General features: G+C 39.1%; 1 long non-coding RNA gene across 1 annotated transcript in view; it reads right to left on the bottom strand.

The window, feature by feature from the left end:
- Window positions 1-2,047: 2,047 nt before the first annotated feature.
- The window catches only part of LOC134740272 (uncharacterized), an 88,968-nt gene continuing 71,774 nt past the window's right edge, over window positions 2,048-19,241 (bottom strand). The window contains exons 3-5 of the long non-coding RNA XR_010127611.1: window positions 6,593-6,703; window positions 5,618-5,850; window positions 2,048-2,333 (exon numbers count right to left, since the gene is read on the bottom strand). This is a non-coding gene — a long non-coding RNA (uncharacterized LOC134740272). The remainder of the gene's footprint in view (window positions 2,334-5,617; window positions 5,851-6,592; window positions 6,704-19,241) is intronic.

The raw sequence follows: 19,241 nt of genomic DNA, 5'->3' as shown, positions 1-19,241 counted from the left end.
ATTAGAGGCATTATCGTGAACATCTGTGTTTTTGTATCTCCAGCAACTCTTTAGCGAACAGCATCTCAGCTGCTGCATGTGATTACTATAAGCCAGCCAATCATGAACTCCCAAAAATCTTAAACACATGGGTGATAACAGGGCCCAATGCTAAGCCGATCTTTTCATGCTGGGAATGACACACTTAAGTGAAGACACACAAGAGTACAAGATCTTTGTAACTAAGTCATCCAGTGGTACTACTCTAGAGAGAAGGGTTACACATTTCTGCTGCTGCAAGCTGCACTGAGTTCTTTATCTTTTAACTACTCAGAATATTTTCACTTTTTGTTTGTTCATTATAAGACTGATACGTGTTGCTGGTAACCAAAGAACAAGAGATAATAAACGTTTCTTTTTTTTTTTTTTTTCTCTCGCACTGTTGCCCAGGCTGGAGTGCAGTGGTGCAATCTCGGCTCACTGCAACCTCAGCCTCCTGGGTTCAAGCATTTCTCCTGCCTCAGCCTCCCGGGTTCAAGCACTTCTCCTGCCTCAGCCTCCCGAGTAGCTGGGATTACAGGCAACCACCACCATGCCCAGCTAATTTTTGTATTTTGGTAGAGATGGGGTTTCACCATGTTGTCCAGGCTGGCCTTGAACTCCTTACCTCAAGCAATCCACCCGCCTCGGTTTCCCAAAGTGCTGGTATTACAGGCGCGAGCCACCGCGCTCAGCGGGATAAATATTTCTTTATTGTTGATCTGCTGACACAGAGAAGAGAGATTCTCCCAGCTGCTTCACTTCTTCCTTTTGAAAGAAACTAGCCTGAATGTGTTCACGGTTATTTAGGACTTACCTCTGGTGAGGAAAACAGTATATATCCCTTGAAGTTCTGAAGCCCTCGCCTGAGCCCACTCAATAAACAGAATATTTTACAACAGTGCTACTTAAAAGGTGGCCTGCCTTCCAGGAGTACCTGTAGCTTATTAGAAATGCAGATTATGGAACTCACATGACTGCAGGTCTCAAATTTCAGCCTGCATAAAAATCACCTGGAAGGCTTGTCGAATGAAGAGGCCTAGTTTGCCCCCACAGAGATTCAGCATGTCTCGCATGGGGCCCAAGAATTTTCTTTTCTATCCAGTTCCAAGGCAGTACTGCTATTGCTGTTGTTCTTCAGACCACATTTAGAACAGCTCTGGGAGAACATGTCACTTTTTCTCCTTTTTAATCTTTATCTTATCTGACATAAAGCTCAGTTGCTTCAGTTGCAAATAAAAGAAACCCACCTCAAACTGACTTAAATAATAAAGGGGACTTATTTCCTGATACAAATTGCAATTTAGAGGTTTGAGGGTTTCAGCTGTAGCCCAATTATATTGCCAACTGCCTGGTTCCTTCCAAGTAGTATTCTTTTTGAATATTGCTGAAAACTGTGAAGCTGTGAGGTCTGATGTGGATGTATTTACTAATGTAGTCACTACTCAAATTTATCTTTAACCATATCCATATAGCATTTTTAGCATATTGTAGGCCTTCAATGAATAATAAATACAGATCTCTGTCATTCCTTTTTCTTTGAACAAGTTGTTGTCTACCTGGAAAATAATTTTTTATCTACTCATATATCCCTTCCTTATATCACAATAACTCCCAAATGTCAAGAACCCTTACATGCTAGGTAGAGAATAGAGAACAAAACAGCCATAGTACTGCTTTAAAAAGCTTTAATAACTTTCTAAGAAGCTTTCCTAACGTCCTACCCTTATTCCCATTCGCTAAACCAACTTAGGAATACTTGCTAGTGCCATCTTCCTCTTATACTATGTACCCCATTATATTGTATATATAAAGTAAATAGAAAAACATAAATAAGTATAAAGTGTAATAGATTCAATAAAGTAGAAAGAGATGACTCGGGGAATGTGACAATGTGGATATAAAGGCCATGGGGATTTTGTAACTTAGATCAGGATCCTCTCAAGTGATCTTACTACGATACTCTCATTTTGAAGTGTGAAACACACAGGGTAATAAACATTGGGAAAGCATAAAAAATCCCATAAAAGAAATTACATTATGTTTTATTAAATCAGAGTTTAAAAATATCTGATTATGTCTTGAAAAATCAATAACATTGTATTCTTTTTTAATAATACTCTTCTGTCTTGGGATAGTTAACTGTATTTACTGTTATTTTTCCACATAAGCAGAAAAAATAAAGCCATGAGGGTATGTGTTGAAGGTGTCTGCAGTTGAGTCAATCCTCTAGAGTACAGAGTTGATTTATAACTCCATTTGATCCATTTGCTTTACTGATGGTCTTTTCTCTTCCAATCCAGCATGGTAAAGATCTGTCAAAGAAAACAAATGACTCAGACTCCATGTTCTGTGTCAGTGTACAGTTTATCTGTCGTCCTTCATGTTCTTCCCTTATGCACAACTGACAATGTCTCTCAAGGTTAGTGAAAGAGTGAGCATACCTGCTAAGCAAATTGGAAATAAAACCAGAAATGTTTTTTGGAGAAAGTGCAGCAAAGAAGCCATCTCCTGCCTCCTGCCCCAATTTATGATGTCTTTAAGATTTTCTTTTTTGTCTTCTTCATCTCTCAACTCATTAACTTTGGCATTGACATAGCCAAGATGATTCTTTTCTTTCTTTATTTTTTTATTTTTATTTTTATTTTGTTTTTTTGGTTGGAGAAGGGGTTACTCTTTGCTGCCCGGGCTAGAGTGCAGTGGTGTGATCAGAGCTCACACCACTCACACTACTGGGGAGTAGTCCTAGCTACTCCAGAGGCTGAGGCTCAAATGATCCTCCCACCTCAGTTGCTGGAGTAGCCAGACTACAGGGATGTATACCAGGTCCAGTTAATTGGTTTTTTATGTTTTGTAGAGACGAGATCTGGCTATGTTACCCAGGCTGACCTTCAATGCCTGGCCTGAAGTGATCTTCTCACCTTAGGCTCCCAAAGTGCTGGGATTACATGTTAGAGCCACCATGCTCAGCCCAAGATGACTTTTTATGGTTGAATTTTCATGTTTCTATAAACAATAATGATGGTGATGGTGATCTGGTGGCTTTGCCAAAGGTCAAGAAATTTCCAGGACTGTTGAGTTAGAAATAGCGTGTCGTGTTGTTTGGGTCATTCACAGCTGACAGATGGGCAAACCACAAGCAAAGGAAATGAAAAAGACATCTGCTGGGCAATTCTGTAAAAGAGAGGATCAATTTTTGTGGGATAAAGGATTCTTACAATTTTGGACACCGCACTAAGAAAAAAGGAATGCAAAGTAACAAAGAAATTGTATGAAAAGTGTTTAGAAAATGAAGAAAAGAAATGGGAAAAAATTACAAATATAAAAGTGCTGATGGATACCACAAATATCACAAAATTCAGAAAAATAACAATATTCGTATTAATAAACACTATCTTCTTTTCCATTACATACTCCCAATTGTAGATGCTATAGGGCACTTTTATATATAGCAAAATAACTCTGGCCCTGGAGGTTCACATTATGATACTAGGTAAACTGCATGGCAAGCAGTTAGGAATAGAACTGACAGTCATTGCTATACTTAACAATTACTTAGCTATTTACAAAAAGACTGCAAAGCTCATAAACTCTCACTAAACCCAAATAAAATGTATTCCCATTTCAATTTCCCCTTTTCTATATCCTAAAGTTGCCACAGGCTACTCTAATGCCCCTTTATAGGAGGCAGAGTATGCCAAGGGGTTGCAGTGGAAAGGGGCAACAGACGGAAATGATGTGGTTTAAATGTATTACAATAGTATATTTTACAAAGGCATAGAAGCAAGTTGATGATGATTCTGAAAGAGGACCTGGAAGGAGCCCCAGCAGGTAAGGAGCCCTGAGGCTTAAGACTCGTCAGCTTTATAGTAAATCCAACCAATGTACTAGGTGTACATATTGAGGAACTTGACTATAAAAATTCAGTAAATGTTTTGAGAACCTGTACTAGACAAATTGGGGGGATTTATGATGCACGTGGTATGGAGGAAGAGAACCTATTTATTTATATTTTCATCTTGGGATTTTTATCTATGTGAATATATTACCTGTTCAAAAAAATAAGTAAATATTTTTAAATAGAAATTTTAAAAGAAACCAATGAGACATGGTTCCTACTCCCAGCTTTGATAAGCTTTCTCAAATTATGCAGGGGTGAAAGAAGAAAAAATAACTGAGAGGTTCAAGAACCCTCAGGAATGAACCAAGATATATGAGAATACCTATGAGAATATCTATATCTATGAGAATATCTATGAGACTATTGGAGCATTCAATTCAGACTTAATTCTGAGCAGGAAGGGAAGAAGAATGAAACCACATAGGGTAGAAGGGTATGCAGGTGGAGCCATTGTGACATTAGAAGTTTGGTGCAGTCACAAAAGTCCATTTATAAACTCTCGTGCAGAATGAGGGTCAAGCCATCTCAGATGCTAAGTAGGAATTCAGAAACTGGAAGGCCAGGCAAGGCCCAGTTGAATAGGCTGGACCAAAGTGACCAGAGGAAGAAGTCTGCCTTTAAGCAAATTGTCACATGCCCCTGCTTACCACACACTCACTAAACAAGCCAAGTGGTCCATTACTTGTCTTGTCTAGGAGGTAGCCTCACACCATAGATGTGTGACAAGCTTCCTCCCTTAGCCCTTTATGAGCCCCTGACCTACACTTATGTGAACATAATAAAATAATTGTCATTTTAAGCCACTACAGTTGGGCGATTTGTTACACAGAACTGTAGCCAGAACACTATTCTTCATCCATTTATTTTTGAAGCAAGATACTAAGAATGTTGAGTATAAATTATTTTGAACCAAGTTAGAACATTTTTGTCCAAAGGTCTGGAGGAATTCTCTTAGTGTGTTATGACATATTGTTAGATGAGTAGATCTATAAGTAACAAAACCCTCAGAGAGTAGCAGTTGCTGTAACCTCCAAGAAGCAGAGTGTGTGCCAGTCCTCCTGTACAACTGCATTCGAACCATGCTGAGCTCCCAAGGCCTTTGCAGCCTTGCTGTGCGCTCTTACCTCTAACCTACGTGTGTGCTATCCCTTTTGCCAAGAAGTGCACTTTCTCCTTTCTCCTACAGCTTCTCGCGTGCTATTTCCTTTCTACTACCTTTCATTCCTTCCATCACTTCCGTCCTCTCACCACCACCTTCTTCTTTATCTAAATCTACTTGGCACCACTTCCTCTAGCAAACATTCTGTATCGAACTCCATACAGGGTAAGTGAGCTTAGCTTCTCTAATTTTACAGCCCCCTGCTTTTCTCTTTGTGAGCAATCACCACCTGCAGGTTAACTGCCTATCTGCATATCTCTTTCACAAAATTATAAAATCCCTGAGGATAGGGAAAAAGGCTATTTTATTGTGGTACCACCAAAGCTCTAACATGCACCTAGAATTTAGCTCATAGTGTGTGCTCAATATTTATTGACCAAAAGGATAAATGAACTATAATGTGTCCTTTAATACTGCAAGGATTCACTTAAGTGACCCTTCACCCCACTTCAGTTTTTGTTATTATGCATTATGGACTAAATATTTGTGTGTCCCTCTCCCCGTCACCCCACTACAAATTCACATGTTGAAATCCTAACCTTCAATGCAATGGTGTTGAAAGGTATGGCTTTTGAGAGATAATTAGATTATGAGGGGGAGCCCCCTTAAATGGGGTTAGCACCCTTATAAAAAAAGACTCCAGAGAGTTCTCTTGCTCTCTTTCTACCATCGGAATATACAATAAGAAGTCAGCAGTCTGCAAACAGGAAGAGGGTCCTCTCCAGAACCTGATCATGCTGGCACTCTGTTGTTGGACTTCCAGCCTCCAGAGCTGTGAAAAGTAAATTTTTATTGTTTAAACAATATAGTTTGTAGCATCTTGTTATAACACCCCAAGCTAAGACAGTGTATATTGGCCAAATGGGACTGAACCTTTATTCCATTCTCAGAGGAGAGGAGGAACCATTCTGTGAACCAATGACCTGGTTCCTAATATTCTATGACCAACTATAATGGGCCAGTAATAAAGTGATACCCCCAATTCTGTTGGAAGTAATATAACTTCAGAAGGATCTGCCCACACTCTCTTTCAGTAGGCTTTTCAATTAAGCCTGGGCCAGTGTGGGCCATGCCGTGCCCATCTCCACAATTTAGATGTTCAGGTGGCTGTGTTAAAGGAGAAGTTCAGGCCTACAAAAGCATGGTCACGCTGACCCTGACTGAGGCTAGGCAAGGCTGCTCAGAAGCATGGGAAGGATGCAATCCTTAGTCAAATTACCTGGCCCAATTTTTGCTCTGCAACATATTTCCCATGGACGGGGAAAGCTGTACTCATTGATTGCTATGGTCTGAATGTTTGTGTCCTCTCCAAATTCATAGGTTGAAACTTAGTCACCAATGTAATGGTGTTGGGAGGTGGGACATTTTGGAGGTGATTAAGTCATAAGGGTAGAGCCCTAGGGAATGGGATTTGTTCCCTTATAAAAGAGGCCCAAGCGAGCTCTTTCACTTCTTCCATCACCTGAGGTCACCACTAAAAGGCATCATCTGTGAACCAGGAAATGGGTCCTTACCAGGCACCAACTCTGCTGCTACCTCGATCGTGAACTTCTGAGCTTCTAGAATGATGAGAAATCAATTTCTGTTGCTTCTAAGCTACCCAGTTTATTATATTTTGTTATAGCCTGAAAACAGATGAAAAAAATTAATAAAATGAAGAAAATGGTAATAGCCACATCACTAGAATGTTCTTGAGATAAATTAGCTGATAAATGGGTAAAATGTAAAGACTTAACGAGGTATGGATAAGACATGGTAAAAACATCAGTAAAAGATGAAGGACATCATCTCTATTAATACAGCAAATAAGTGGCTCAGCCATTTACCCATGGCCTTGAGCAAGTCACTTTATCATCTTTGCACCTTTCTGCTCAAATGCAAAATGGAAGTAAAAGTTGTATCTACCTACATATGTTAATAAATGTAAAATGCTTAACCCAGAACCTAGCATGCACTAAATTCTCCTTAAAGACTAATGAAACACTGGTATGTATTCTTAAATGCCCTTTGAAAGTTTAAGAAGGTTTTGTTTGTTTGTAAGAATTAAAGGAGGCTTCATGATGAAGGAGGTATGTTGTCTATGTTTTGTTTTGTTTTAATTTATTTATTTTATTTATTTATTTATTGTTTGAGACAGCCTCACTCTGTTGTCCAGGCTGCAGTCCAGAGGTGCGAACTCGGCTCACTGCAACTTCCGCCTCCCGGGTTCAAGTGATTCTCCTGCCTCAGCCTTCCAAGTAGCTGGGATTACAGGCGTGCACCACGAAGCGCAGCTAATTTTTGTATTTTTAGTAGAGACGGGTTTCACCATGTTGGCCATGCTGGTCTTAAACTCCTGGCTTCAAGTTATCCGCCCGACTTGGCCTCCCAAAGGGTTAGGATTACAGGCATGAGCCACCATGCCTGGCCTGTTGTCTTTGTTTTAAAAAGTAAGTAGCATTTGGACATAGAAAGACAAGGAGAAAAATCTAGGAAATTTTTTCTAACCTAGAGAATTAAACAGGTACACTTTGCCCGCCGGCACTATGGCATATTGTAGGCAAGAAGCAGTAGGGGTGGAGAGAAGAGACAGGTAATCTGAAGACTTCTCGTCAGTCCAACCCTTGGCATTTCACAGACTGGGACCCATAGAGGCAATATAGAAACTGAACCAGACCCTTTATTCTGGAGGAATTTCCAGTAGATAATTAAAATTCAGTTTTTACTGCTTGGTCTAGTCTGTTAAAAAAAAAAAAAAAGGAAAAAGTCAATTTTAAAATTGTTCATCAAATGATCTGCTCTGTTTTTTACAATTGGAAAGATAATTACCTTTTCTAAGTCAAGGTCTTACACACACACACACACACACAATTTTACCTCGTAATTAATACAGAAATCCTATCCCACCTTTTTGACTTTTCTACTCCACCCACATCCCCCCAACCCAGGACAATTTCAGCCACTCCAAACAAAAAAACTAGCTGATAGAAGTGTAACCCAAACAAATTATTAACAACAACAGCAACAGCAATAACATAAATGTTTATTGCATATCCCAATAGGCTTAACTAGCATTAAAATGATAAAGAAAACCTCATTCTGTCTCATTGTCAACTGTTCTACTCTAAAAACAAAATCTGTTAAAGATAAGAAATATTTTTTAGAAAATCAATAAACAAAAAGAAAAAAAAAAGTCCCCTGGAGGGTATTAGAGTGTTTACCACTGGGAGAGAGCTGCCATCTGAAGAATAAAGGCAAATTACTGGCTTTTCTGAGCCTCATTGATGGCGAGGGAGAGGAAGAATTAAGACAGCTGTTCTTGTCTTAGTTGGAGAAGCTGCGAAGAGGAAACTGTGGGTGGTATGTCTGCTGAGTAAGACTTCTCAGAAAAGTGGTTCCTCCAGTTTTCAGGTTCCTGGAGGCCACATGACAGGTTACTTCCTAGCACTCATTCTGAAGACTTTGGGGTCAAGAGCAGCCCTGGCCCCCTATCCCTACTACCTACTGCTATCTCATATTTTCTGTGCTTTGGGGCTTTTCGCCTAATAAATAACTGTCCCTTGAGTAAAAACACACCCTCCCAAATGCCAAATATATTTTAGTGATGAAATAGTGCAGGAATGGCCCTTTGAAACTTAGAACAGGCCTCACTGAAAAATAGTATATTCTTGTGACTTTAACCTAGGGTCTTCTATGTTGGTTCAGCTTAAATCCTCTGTTATCTCATTATAGAAAACTCACTTTTGTAGGGTTCCTCTAATTTTCTGCAAAAGCTTCAAATACTTGTTGTTTTAAGTCTTCCTTGTCCATAGAGTGTGACTATGAAAATGGAAAGAATCTTATTTTTAAGGTAATCTAGCCCCTTAGACTAGTCCAGATTTGACTTCTTCAAGCAACATAATTCAGAGAGCTCTTCAAATAAATGATGCTATGATCCCATCTGGGCATCACCCCAGGAAGCAAGTGTCAGAGATCCCTCAAACTTCTGGACCCAGGCTCTTTGCACTTACTGCAAAGCCTTACTGTCTCCAGAACACTTCCTTTCTGTTCTCCCTCTCCATCTTGTATTAGGATTCTCTTCTCTGTACCGACATCCCATCTCCTTCATGTCCATTAAGTCTTGCTAGCAGGAAGGCTGAGATCAGTCACTTATGGCTCAGTTTGAATTTGAATCCCTACATTCACTGTAAGGAAGGAGAAGATTTGCTCTTGACTTGGAAAGTTTTAGATTCTTCTTATTTATATGACCAAGAAGAGAAGTTTAAGAGGAAGCCTCAAAATTACACCACAAAAACATTTGCTCACTTATCCCAAACATAAGGCAGATATTGAATATGGTGAAACATGGGCTGGAGAGAGTTGGAAAATTCACTCCTCCCTATGCCCTGGGTCCCTCCTCAGCAGGAACAGCCAAGTCATTTCCAGCTGACAGCAAACCAGTCCTGACATCCTGTTCTCATGACACACACAGGCCCTTCACTGTTTCTGTTCATTCCTGACTATCTTTATGCCAGTTGGAAATCCTGCTGCCGCAGAAACTAAAAATGACTTAAAAGTACTCCTTCTCTTTCTTCCAAAATTGTGTCTCTGCACAGCCTGTTCTGTGACCATCATATGACTCCACATTTGCTCATCTGTTCTTATCTGCCATCAAGTCCTGAGGTCTTTCTCTGGAATCCTCTCCCCAACTCATTGCTCTTTCTCGTCTCTCCACAGCCTGGTTCTGAGACAGAGGGCAGCAATTTCTCATCCCAAATGCCTCGTCTGGGCTTGCAGAAATTAGTCCAGAGACAGGTTATGAAATCTTCATTGTCAGTTCTTGGCCTTCCCATCCCCTTTGAGACTCTTCTTCCAGTGGGAAAATTACGCAGGCACGATATGTACGCATACAAGTACTCTTTTATGTGAGTTTTGGTGTTACTAATTTAGCCACACAGTATGACCTAAGCAGCATAGGAATTAAGCCCTAAATATTTCCTAATCATCTGTAAAGTATTTTTCTCCATTTCCAATATATTGTCCTGGTTCAGGCCTTCATCAATTTTTTTTTTTTCTTTACCTGAAACTGGTTTCCTGAGGAGTCTCCGTGCTTCTCACCTGCCTCTAACCTCTTCTTTCTCCATATGTCACACTACCACTGCTGTAATCTACCAAAAATGCAAGTATGACTATTAGTGAATCCCCTGATTAAATGTCTTAGCACCTGTAGGATAGAATTTAAGACCCCTAGCACGATATTCCCAATTTCCTCGGGAGTTGTCTCCTGCTCTACCCCAAGCTGTGCTTCCGGCCACAGGAACTATATACACATGATAGTGTTTCTTGACCACTCCATGCTGAGCCTCTACTTCTCCTGGGTCCTCCTCCTAAAATGGCATTCTCTAGGTTCTTTCCTGCAAAATTTCTATTCATCTCCACTCTGGCATCATTTAATTCTGAAAAAAAAATAAATTTACGTAGACCCATAACGTCCTACATGTAATTCCTTTATAGTATTTGCTACTTCATATTTTTATTAAAATGTTTTCAGTTATTTTTCTATTCATAAAGTGCATTTATAGCAGGCGATTTGAAAAATACAGAAAAATATGAAAAAAGACAAAGGAAATTATTCAGAGAGAAATATACTAACATTTTGAGGTATATTTTCCAACGTTTGTTTCTATGTATACAGTCACATTTTTCTCTACCTTTTTCTCTTTCACACAACACACCTATATAAACACAAGTGTAGGTATGCCAGATCTTATATATTTTGTAACTACTTTTATATTTTACTTAAAAATATGAGTGTTGTTATAGCCTTAAGTGTTCAGAGAGTAAGCTCTTTGAAGAACAAGAAGTGTGTGTGTGTGTGTATAGATATGTGTGTGAGAGAATGTGTAAACAAATACATAAAAACATCCAGCTGAGTGAATAGTATATAATAGACTCTAAATAATTATTCATTGAACGAATTTACTAACAACAATGAAGGAGACTTGGGAGAAAGAAAGAATATGAGATAAGCTGGAACATATGCAAGGTAAAGAGATGAAGAGAAGACAGTCCACCATTTGGAAAGCATTTATGACTTTTAAAGTTTTTATGTACTCTATAGTTGATGCTTACAATAGTCTTCTATTTTATGTTATTTTATTTTTAATAGAGACAGGGTATTACTATGTTGCCGAGGCTGGTCTTGAGCTTCTGGGTTTAAGTAATTCTCCTGCCTTAGCATCCCAAACTGCTGGGATTACAGGCATGAGCCACCACGCCTGGCCACAATAGCTTTCTGAAGTAGCTATAGCAATTATTTTCAAATCAGGAAAGTGAAACTCAGAGAGGTTAAGTGACCCACCCTAGGTTGTGCACTTTATAAGTGGCAGAACCAGTTTTTCAAATTCATAAACTATGTATTTACATTACTTTACACAGCTTCTGGGGGAAAAAGGGCAGCAACATGATCCCTACCAAGGTCTGGGAGCCTGAAGTGGTATCCACACTGCCTGGAATGGTGCCTGGCACAGAGTGCTAAAACAGTGATTGTCGAGCACAACTAAAAAGCAAATGAGAGAAAGAACAAACAGTAGACAATAGTGAGTACATAGGGTAAGGCACCACAATCCACTTTTCTCTATCCTCACCATGCTTGTTTGATCTGAAAAAGCCTCCTAAATGATCTGCCTCCTGCCATTCAACACCCTTTTCATCCATCTTCCATAAACACAAATTGATCATGACAAATGATGTATTGGTTCCCTTTGCTCTTGGGAAAATATTCAGAATATTCTCCTAGCTTATAAGTTTCTTCATGAAGAAACACTTTTTTTTATCTTGATTTCTCATTTTCCTTTCTCTTGTACATGCCACTCAGGCATATTCAACACCTCTAAATCCCTGAAAGTGCTGAAACATTCTTTTCCCTGCTATTCCTGGATTACTGTTATTTTGATAATTTTTTTTTTTACTAATTGTTATTAGTTTTCTATTGCTGTGTAACAAATTACTGTGCTGTAAAAATGTAGCACTTTTAAACAGCACAAATTTATCTCACTATTTCTATAGGTTAGAAATCTGGCACAGTGTGGTTGGTTTATCTTTTCAGGGTCTCATTAGGCTAAAATCCAGGTAGTATCCAGGGCTGCAGCTCTCATCTCGGACTTATGGTCTTCTTCCACACTCACTGGGTATTGGCAGAATTCAGTGCCTCATGGTTGTGGGACTGTGGTCCCTATTTCCTTGCTGCGTGGTCCTCTTTCTCTTCAAGCCAACAATGGTACCTTGGTAATCCTTGTGCTTTGACTCTGATTTCCGCTTCTGCCTTCTGTTTTAAGGATTCATGTGATTACATTAGGCCCATCTGGATAATCAAAGATACTCTCTCCATTTTAAGGTCAATTGCTTTGTAACATTACATCTACAAAATCTTTTTGCCATTTAATGTAACCTATTCATGGACATAAACACCAGAGAGTGAAGTCCATGGGGAGCCAACATTCTGCTTATCACAATTATAGCATCAAATTTGGCTGAGGGGCCCTTCTTATAAGATTCATGCTCATTTATTTCTCTGCCTCCATTTCTAGAGTTTAAGCCTCATGATGTCAGTGACTATGTGTACTGCACAAATCTGATGTGATGGAGCTGGCTTGTACTAGCTAAAAAGTGCTTATTATTAAATTTTCAGGAATTTTTCAATCTGTTTGTTAAACATAGCTATTATTTTAAAAAACAAATTATATTCTCAAAACATAATAAATGCTCTAATTCATTTCCTGTTTATTGTCTTAGTGTTTACTACGATTTATTATCTTGAGGTTATTTTCCCCAATTCAATCCTTATGGTGGAAATACTATCTATTGATGGACTACTGCACATCTTTTCAACTTCCTGTTCAGTGCCATTATTAGGTTGGTGCAAAAGTAATTGCAGTTTTTGCCATTACAACACATTATGTTGGTAGCTTGAAATTGACAATAGTGGGTGTATTTATACCAAATAAATCAGCAACACTAGTTGACATCTTGTTTTTTTTTTTTTCCAGATGGAGTCTGGCTCTGTCACCCAGGCTGGAGTGCAGTGGCGCGATCTGGGCTCACTGCAAGCTCCACCTCCCAGGTTCATGCCATTCTCCTGCCTCAGCCTCCCGAGTAGCTGGGACTACAGGCACCCGCCACCACGCCCGGCTAATTTTTTGTACTTTTAGTAGAGACGGGGTTTCACCGTGTTAGCCAGGATGGTCTTGATCTCCTGACCTCGTGATCCACCCGCCTTGGCCTCCCAAAATGCTGGGATTACAGGCGTGAGCCACCGCGCCCAGCCTAGTTGACATCTTGATGTATTGTTTATTTGATTGTTTAGACTTGAGAAAATGATGGTAAAAGTGTTAACAGCACAGATTAAGCTTAAAGCAGGTCATGTCTATAGCCATTACACAAAAATTTAAAGAAATATTATTCTTCCAGTATCTAAAACCTATGATTCAGCAAAGAAGCAGCTCATGATATTGACAAACAAAGGAAGTTACAACTTACTACCTAATTTTACTTTAATCTTATTAATACAAAAGAATCAAGTAATATTCTTATATGAACTATATTCATTCATCAGATACAACCATAGCTTGGCTAAAAATACAATAGTTTAGCAAAAAATAAAATAAAAAAATTCTGTGGAAACAAAATGGCTATATTACATTTAAAATAAAGAGTAAATTGTACACTATACATTCTTTATATTAATGTTTTATATTAAAAAGTATACACATTTATGCATGTGTGCATAAACATACATTTTTACACCATCATGAAACATTTACCAGCCCACCATGGAATGCATTGAATATACTCCCAGAGCTCATCACAATGCCTAGCACATATGGCGTGCTCAGTAAATGTTTGTTTAATGAATGAATGGATAGAAGCCATGGTCTACATGATTGACCAGAAAACACATGCTGAGTGGAAAGGGAATAGAGGCCAGAAAAGAAGCAACAGTTTGGGGAAGTTGGGAGGATTCCAAGAACTAGAGGTCAGTTGAGAATTTCTATAAGATTCTACAGAAGTTATAAAGTAGGAGACCAAAAAATAATTAAAGGAGCTCTGACAAGACAAAGCATCTTAGGAGTTAGAGAAAGCTAGGGACTAACCATGTGCAAGGCCCTGCACTGTTAGTCCACTTTAAGTTAATCTTTTATAGTACTCACAAAACCTTCATTTATCCTCACTTTATAGGCAAAGAAACTAGGTAATTAAGGTTAATCAACTGGCCCAGACTCATTCAGCTAGTAGAGGGTAGAGGCCAGAGTGTTCTAAACCCAAACCCTGCACTCTTGAGGGCTACACCAAATGGAAGTGGGAACAAGGCTATGAGGAGTTGTAATTCAAGAGCTTACTACTCACAGTGTGTTCTGAGGAACAGAAGAGGGGATTTTTGTTAGAACGTTGATTCTCAAGCCCTACCCCAGATCTACTGAATCAAATCTTTTTTTTTCTGTCTTTTACAAGATATACTGGAAATGCCTATGCACCTTGACATTTGAAAACCACTAGTTTAGGAGGCAGTTGTATCAGCAGTTAACCACATTGCAGATGGTCATTAAAGTCAAAGAAGTCGAGAAGTACTATCAGGTATATTGTAAGACTGAACTTGCCCAAGTAAAGTGAGGGTGCTCCTTCTAGCATGTGGCATATTGAAATCACCTAGAGACCTTTGTAAAATGCCAAGGCATTAGTAATTTTAAAGTGATTCCAATATATAACCAAGGTTGAGAACTTATCAGGAGTATCACATTAGTCATGCCATTCCTCTCAGATATGAACAGTAGCCCCTACTTATCAAAACAAACAACGAAGCAAATGTCCGTGGATCTGACTTGAGAGGCTGAAGCATCTCCTCCCCAGGATATAATTACTCTTCTGCCTCACAGTGGTTTTCTAGCCTTGCTCTTTACGCAATAGCCCTGCCTTCCAACCCCAGAAACAGACTGGCTTATAGGATTTCACATTTCATGTGCCTCTCACCTGGCACACCCTCTTTTCTCCTTGCCACCAGGCCACATCCTTTCCTTCCTCCAGCCCACATTTATTTCTAGACCTAAAATGATTTCTTAATGTCAACCTTTTATTCTGCTCACATGGCATCATACCCCTCACCAGGATTAAATTGTACCAAAGATCCTTGGAAACAAATTATACAAAATAAACAGAATTTTAGGGAGGCTACACAGTTCTATTTGTTCAAATCAAGTATTCTCCTTTTAAAAAAAAAGTCACTAAAGCTAGTTTCCTCTATCTGGATCCTCTGCTGTGCAGTAACAATACAAGGCCCACAAAAGAGGGCTGAGTTCCTTCCCACATGCACTGCTTTTTCTCCAGTAATAGACTGTATTTTGGATGACTGCCAGGCAACAATAGTTGACTCATGCTGGCCAGCTCTCAACATAGGTCTCTGAAGAAGCTGGGGAACAGGGCAAATTGATGCTTCTAGTTTTCCCTCAATAATCCCTCCCCAGGGTTCAGGTTCACATGTGGACTTCTGTTTCCAACTTTGTTTGATCTCTTTAAAGAGGTCCCTTGCCTCCATTTGGGTGACATGAAGACTCTATAAGAACAGCAATAGGAATACTTAAGAGCTTCTTGTCACATGATAAACAGACTGATTAGATCTTCTGGTTTAGTGACTTCCTCTTCACTCTTATCAGCTACTATAAGTGCGGCCGATCACTTTGATTGGGGATGTAATTGATTCTTTGAACTTTGCTCCATTCTTAACAGTATTCCAATACTGTAATTAGATAGTGGGCTGTATAGACTGAAAAATGGTTTTGCTAAGTGTAATGGGAATTGTTTCCAGGTTACCCTTTCATCATAAGAATTCACTAAGGCATGCAAACCAATTTCATTTATTTCTTCTTCTGTTTCCCAGAAAAGGGCCTTTTTTAGCAGGGTGGTGGTGGGGAGGATGGTGATAGCTTATAGAAATTCCAGAAAACAAGGGATGGAGATGAAAGATGTTTAAAACAAGCAAACCAAAACAGTCTCTAAGAAGGAAGTCAAACAAAATTCTTTTTGATATTTGAAAAGCTTTAGTTTTGATTTATGCCCAGACTTGTACTCTGTTACTTAAAATTCCCTGTATTTAGGTTATAACTTCTAGGAGCATAGATACTCATCCTCATTCATTGATTCATGCATACATACACTTAATCAGTAATTCATTCATTTATTCAGTAACATTTACTGGATATTTGATAGAAACAAAGGGTTCAGGATAAACAAAAATAAGACATGTTCCCCAACCTCAAGTAGCTCAGAATCTAAAGGAGCAGAAAATTTCTAAATTGTCCAAAACTTATACAAGTGCTAAAATGTAAATCTCTAGAAAATATAGTGGGAACCCAGCAAATATCATGATCGACTCTGTAGGGGCAGCAGTAGCAGGGTGGAACTTTTTTCTTAGTAAAGAAAGAAGAAAATTCCAGAAAAGAAAAAAAAAAGCTTCAGAACCAATTTTCTATAATGAAAATAGAGGTGCTCAGATTTTGTCTAGTGCTATCTTTTATATGAAACTCATATGTCAATTGGGGTAAGGCTTCCACTTAAGCTAAGGCTACTCAGAACCCCCAGGCCATAGTCAAAGCTTTTTCTAAGAGTTCTATGAATCTCTGGAGGATCTGGGTTTCTATTGTTACTTCTAGTTCTGAGCTCCTGCTCCCATAAATCAGTTCTATTTATGAATTATTTTATCTTCCTTGAATGTTGCCCCTGACTTACACCACTTTCACTTGGATATGGACTTTCAGGTTTTTTCCTTGATCTTAAAAAATATCAACAATAATATCATGCGGGTATGGTGCTTGTAACTGTAACATCAGTGTAGGGAGCAAAGAACCAAATCCCTGTGTGAACCAATCCTCTATTTGAAACAATCCACCCCTTGTCTTTTGTCCACCCAGGCACACTGGTGTCATGTGCTCTTTCTTCATCTCAGTGGCTTCTCTCTTTCTCTTCCCTATGATCTTTTTTAAAGTGGACTTCCAGGATTGCTCCTAGCAACTCCAAATGCTTTTCACGCCATGCTGAGTAATGCAGTTCTCACCAGCTCCAATCCCAAAAGTCAGCTCAAGGACATTTTTGCTTATTCAAAATCCTCTGGTGTTTAAGTAATCCTTGGATGGTACTTTTGTTCCCAGAAGAAATGCTTCTGCTATGAACAGACACTTCTCAAAAGAAGACAACCACGCGGCCAACAAACATGAAAAAAAGCTCATCATCACTAGTCATTAGAAAAATGCAAATCAAAACCACAATGAGATACCATCTCATGTCAATTAGAATGATGATTATTAAAAAGTCAGGAAACAACAGATGCTGGCAAGGATGTGGAGAAATAGGAACGCTTTTACACTGGTGATGGGAGTGTAAATTAGTTTAACCATTGTGGAAGACATTGCAATGATTCCTCAAAGATCTAGATACCATTTGGCCCAGCAATCCCATTACTGGGTATATAACCAAAGGATTATAAATCATTCTATTATAAAGACACATGCACAAGTATGTTTATTGCAGTACTATTTACAATAGGAAAGACTCGGAACCAACCGAAATGCCCATTAATGATAGATTGGATAAAAAAAATGGCACATATACACCATAGAATACTATGCAGCCATAAAAAAGAATGAGTTCATGTCCTTTGCAGGGACATAGATGAAGCTGGAAGCCATCATTCTCAGCAAACTAACACAGGAACAGAAAATCAAACTCCACATGTTCTCAGTCATAAATGCGAGTTGAACAATGAGAACACATGGGCACAGGGAGGGGAGCATCGCACACTGGGGCCTGTTGGAGGGTGAGGGACAAGGGGAGGGAGAGCATTAGGACAAATACCTAATGCATGCGGGGCTGAAAACCTAGATGACAGGTTGATAGGTGGAGCAAACCACCATGGCACATGTACACCTACGTAACAAACATGCACATTCTACACATGTATCCCAGAACTTAAAGTAAAAAAAAAAAAAAGAAAGAAAGGATGCTTCTAATACAATCTACTTTTCTTAAAAAGTGCTTATCAATTTCCTCCAAGCAACATTACAACCAATACTCTTCATATTTGAGGATGACGTTACTATTCATCAAAACCCACTTTTGGCCGGATGCAGTGGCTCATGCCTGTAATCCCAGTACTTTGGGAGTCCGAGGCGGGTGGATCACAAGGTCAAGAGATCGAGACCATCCTGGCCAACATGGTGAAATCCCGTCTCTGCTAAAAATACAAAAATTAGCCGGGTGTAGTGGCGGGTGCCTGTAATCTCAGCTGCTTGGGAGGCTGATGCAGGAGAATGGCATGAACCCAGGAGGCGGAGATTGCAGTGAGCCGATATCATGCCACTGCACTCCAGCCTGGTGACAGAGCAAGATTCCATCTAAAAAAAAAGAAAAAGAGAAAGAAAAAGAAAAGAAAAAAAAAACACACTTTCTTTTCTTCCTACTTTTGTTCTGGTATTCTTTGGAGATGGTTTGCAAGAAATCCACTTCCATTACCGTAGAGCTATGCCTCACTTTGAACTCTAAACATTGTTAGTCTGATCACAGTTTTGTTAAATCTGGATGTCTTAAGTCTCTAAAAACCCCAAACACCCCAGGAACAAGTATTACTCACCAATTACGGTATTAAAAATGAGCCACTGTCTCTGAGTTCACTTACTTGTTCTATAAACATTAATCATGCACCATGCATTGAGTTAAGCTTTGTTCTGCTCTAGAAGAGCTCACAGTCTAACCAAATACAAGTTCCAAAAAAGCTTTAAGGAAAGGCAACATCTTTGGAATTCATTAATAGCCTCTCAAGGGGATGGCTTTAATGGGCAATCTTCTTTTGGAGCCTATTTCCCATTCATTAGTTAAAACATTGATCCTATGCTTTGCCATTGTGCCTCATACATGTTCTATCTCCTGCGATATAATGGCAGTAATTTAGGAGCATCCCCTGAAAAGAAAAAAACATTTGTGGAGATATAAGTTATAAGACTCTTTCCCCCAAATTGTGACTTATAAATTCCTCTTTCATATACTCATAGAGCCTAGAGCATTATATAGTATGTTATAATTATATTATTATTGTGCAATTACTTATCTGTCCCCTCTCTTAGAAGTGAGCCCCTGGGGCAGGTTATGATTTATCCAAATTCA

This window comes from Pongo pygmaeus, chromosome 9 (genome assembly GCF_028885625.2).
Source record: "Pongo pygmaeus isolate AG05252 chromosome 9, NHGRI_mPonPyg2-v2.0_pri, whole genome shotgun sequence".
Taxonomy (NCBI): domain Eukaryota; kingdom Metazoa; phylum Chordata; class Mammalia; order Primates; family Hominidae; genus Pongo; species Pongo pygmaeus.
This window is presented reverse-complemented; position numbering and strand designations above follow the sequence as displayed.